Source organism: Eucyclogobius newberryi, unplaced genomic scaffold, assembly GCF_026437365.1.
Source record: "Eucyclogobius newberryi isolate DKJ021-1_F unplaced genomic scaffold, fEucNew1.0.hap1 SCAF_6, whole genome shotgun sequence".
NCBI lineage: Eukaryota > Metazoa > Chordata > Actinopteri > Gobiiformes > Gobiidae > Eucyclogobius > Eucyclogobius newberryi.
This window is the reverse complement of record NW_027316278.1, coordinates 37823964-37827895: the sequence shown is the minus strand read 5'-3', so window position 1 is coordinate 37827895 and position 3932 is coordinate 37823964.

Genomic DNA, 3932 nt, shown 5'->3' with positions numbered 1-3932 from the left:
TAAAGTTTGAACCTATCTTATTACATTTTTGAGTTATAACAGTTTTTACTGTTTTATTGCTCCAAAAGCCTTTTCAGCCCATGAACAGTTGTTTGTGAGTTTTGAAAAAAATGCAAGAGCTATTCAAACCCTTTTTGCTGGGCAAGTAGGACCTGTAAATCTACACAATATATAGTTTAAAGTTTGAGTCTATCATATTAGGTTTTGGATTTATAGCTGTTTTTGTGTCTATTGCTCCAAAAGCATTTTCACATAATTTGTGTTTTCTGAAGAAACTGCAAGAGATATCTAACCCGTACTTTCTGTGCAAGAGGGGCCTGTACATCTGCACAATATGTCTTTTAAAGTTTGAACCTATCTTAGTACATTTTTGAGTTATAGCAGTTTTTACTGTTTTATTGCTCCAAAAGCCTTTTCAGCCCATGAACAGTTGTTTGTGAGTTTTGAAAAAAATGCAAGAGCTATTCAAACCCTTTTTGCTGGGCAAGTAGGACCTGTAAATCTACACAATATATAGTTTAAAGTTTGAGTCTATCATATTAGGTTTTGGATTTATAGCTGTTTTTGTGTCTATTGTTTCAAAAATATTTTCACATAATTTGTGTTTTCTGAAGAAACTGCAAGAGATATCTAACCCATACTTTCTGTGCAAGAGGGGCTTGTACATCTGCACCACATGTCTTTTAAAGTTTGAACCTATCTTGGTACATTTTTGAGTTATAGCAGTTTTTACTGTTTTATTGCTCCAAAAGCCTTTTCAGCCCATGAACAGTTGTTTGTGAGTTTTGAAAAAAGGGCAAGAGCTATTCAAGCCCTTTTTGCTGGGCAAGTAGGACCTGTGAATCTACACAATATATAGTTTAAAGTTTGAGTCTATCATATTAGGTTTTGGATTTATAGCTGTTTTTGTGTCTATTGCTCCAAAAGCATTTTCACATAATTTGTGTTTTCTGAAGAAACTGCAAGAGATATCTAACCCATACTTTCTGTGCAAGAGGGGCTTGTACATCTGCACAACATGTCTTTTAAAGTTAGAACCTAACTTATTGCATTTTTGAGTTATAGCAGTTTTTACTGTTTTATTGCTCCAAAAGCCTTTTCAGCCCATGAACAGTTGTTTGTGAGTTTTGAAAAAAGGGCAAGAGCTATTCAAGCCCTTTTTGCTGGGCAAGTAGGACCTGTGAATCTACACAATATATAGTTTAAAGTTTGAGTCTATCATATTAGGTTTTGGATTTATAGCTGTTTTTGTGTCTATTGCTTCAAAAGCATTTTCACATAATTTGTGTTTTCTGAAGAAACTGCAAGAGATATCTAACCCATACTTTCTGTGCAAGAGGGGCTTGTACATCTGCACCACATGTCTTTTAAAGTTTGAACCTATCTTAGTACATTTTTGAGTTATAGCAGTTTTTACTGTTTTATTGCTCCAAAAGCCTTTTCAGCCCATGAACAGTTGTTTGTGAGTTTTCAAAAAAGGGCAAGAGCTATTCAAACCCTTTTTGCTGGGCAAGTAGGACCTGTGAATCTACACAATATATAGTTTAAAGTTTGAGTCTATCATATTAGGTTTTGGATTTATAGCTGTTTTTGTGTCTATTGCTCCAAAAGCATTTTCACATAATTTGTGTTTTCTGAAGAAACTGCAAGAGATATCTAACCCATACTTTCTGTGCAAGAGGGGCTTGTACATCTGCACAACATGTATTTTAAAGTTAGAACCTAACTTATTGCATTTTTGAGTTATAGCAGTTTTTACTGTTTTATTGCTCCAAAAGCCTTTTCAGCCCATGAACAGTTGTTTGTGAGTTTTGAAAAAAGGGCAAGAGCTATTCAAGCCCTTTTTGCTGGGCAAGTAGGACCTGTGAATCTACACAATATATAGTTTAAAGTTTGAGTCTATCATATTAGGTCTTGGATTTATAGCTGTTTTTGTGTCTATTGCTTCAAAAGCATTTTCACATAATTTGTGTTTTCTGAAGAAACTGCAAGAGATATCTAACCCATACTTTCTGTGCAAGAGGGGCTTGTACATCTGCACAACATGTCTTTTAAAGTTTGAACCTATCTTATTGCATTTTTGAGTTATAACAGTTTTTACTGTTTTATTGCTCCAAAAGCCTTTTCAGTCCATGAACAGTTGTTTGTGAGTTTTCAAAAAAGGGCAAGAGCTATTCAAACCCTTTTTGCTGGGCAAGTAGGACCTGTGAATCTACACAATATATAGTTTAAAGTTTGAGTCTATCATATTAGGTTTTGGATTTATAGCTGTTTTTGTGTCTATTGCTTCAAAAGCATTTTCACATAATTTGTGTTTTCTGAAGAAACTGCAAGAGATATCTAACCCATACTTTCTGTGCAAGAAGGGCTTGTACATCTGCACAACATGTCTTTTAAAGTTTGAACCTATCTTATTGCATTTTTGAGTTATAACAGTTTTTACTGTTTTATTGCTCCAAAAGCCTTTTCAGCCCATGAACAGTTGTTTGTGAGTTTTCAAAAAAGGGCAAGAGCTATTCAAGCCCGTTTTGCTGGGCAAGTAGGACCTGTGAATCTACACAATATATAGTTTAAAGTTTGAGTCTATCATATTAGGTTTTGGATTTATAGCTGTTTTTGTGTCTATTGCTTCAAAAGCATTTTCACATAATTTGTGTTTTCTGAAGAAACTGCAAGAGATATCTAACCCATACTTTCTGTGCAAGAGGGGCTTGTACATCTGCACAACATGTCTTTTAAAGTTTGAACCTATCTTATTGCATTTTTGAGTTATAACAGTTTTTACTGTTTTATTGCTCCAAAAGCCTTTTCAGCCCATGAACAGTTGTTTGTGAGTTTTCAAAAAAGGGCAAGAGCTATTCAAACCCTTTTTGCTGGGCAAGTAGGACCTGTGAATCTACACAATATATAGTTTAAAGTTTGAGTCTATCATATTAGGTTTTGGATTTATAGCTGTTTTTGTGTCTATTGCTCCAAAAGCATTTTCACATAATTTGTGTTTTCTGAAGAAACTGCAAGAGATATCTAACCCATACTTTCTGTGCAAGAGGGGCTTGTACATCTGCACAACATGTATTTTAAAGTTAGAACCTAACTTATTGCATTTTTGAGTTATAGCAGTTTTTACTGTTTTATTGCTCCAAAAGCCTTTTCAGCCCATGAACAGTTGTTTGTGAGTTTTGAAAAAAGGGCAAGAGCTATTCAAGCCCTTTTTGCTGGGCAAGTAGGACCTGTGAATCTACACAATATATAGTTTAAAGTTTGAGTCTATCATATTAGGTCTTGGATTTATAGCTGTTTTTGTGTCTATTGCTTCAAAAGCATTTTCACATAATTTGTGTTTTCTGAAGAAACTGCAAGAGATATCTAACCCATACTTTCTGTGCAAGAGGGGCTTGTACATCTGCACAACATGTCTTTTAAAGTTTGAACCTATCTTATTGCATTTTTGAGTTATAACAGTTTTTACTGTTTTATTGCTCCAAAAGCCTTTTCAGTCCATGAACAGTTGTTTGTGAGTTTTCAAAAAAGGGCAAGAGCTATTCAAACCCTTTTTGCTGGGCAAGTAGGACCTGTGAATCTACACAATATATAGTTTAAAGTTTGAGTCTATCATATTAGGTTTTGGATTTATAGCTGTTTTTGTGTCTATTGCTTCAAAAGCATTTTCACATAATTTGTGTTTTCTGAAGAAACTGCAAGAGATATCTAACCCATACTTTCTGTGCAAGAAGGGCTTGTACATCTGCACAACATGTCTTTTAAAGTTTGAACCTATCTTATTGCATTTTTGAGTTATAACAGTTTTTACTGTTTTATTGCTCCAAAAGCCTTTTCAGCCCATGAACAGTTGTTTGTGAGTTTTCAAAAAAGGGCAAGAGCTATTCAAGCCCGTTTTGCTGGGCAAGTAGGACCTGTGAATCTACACAATA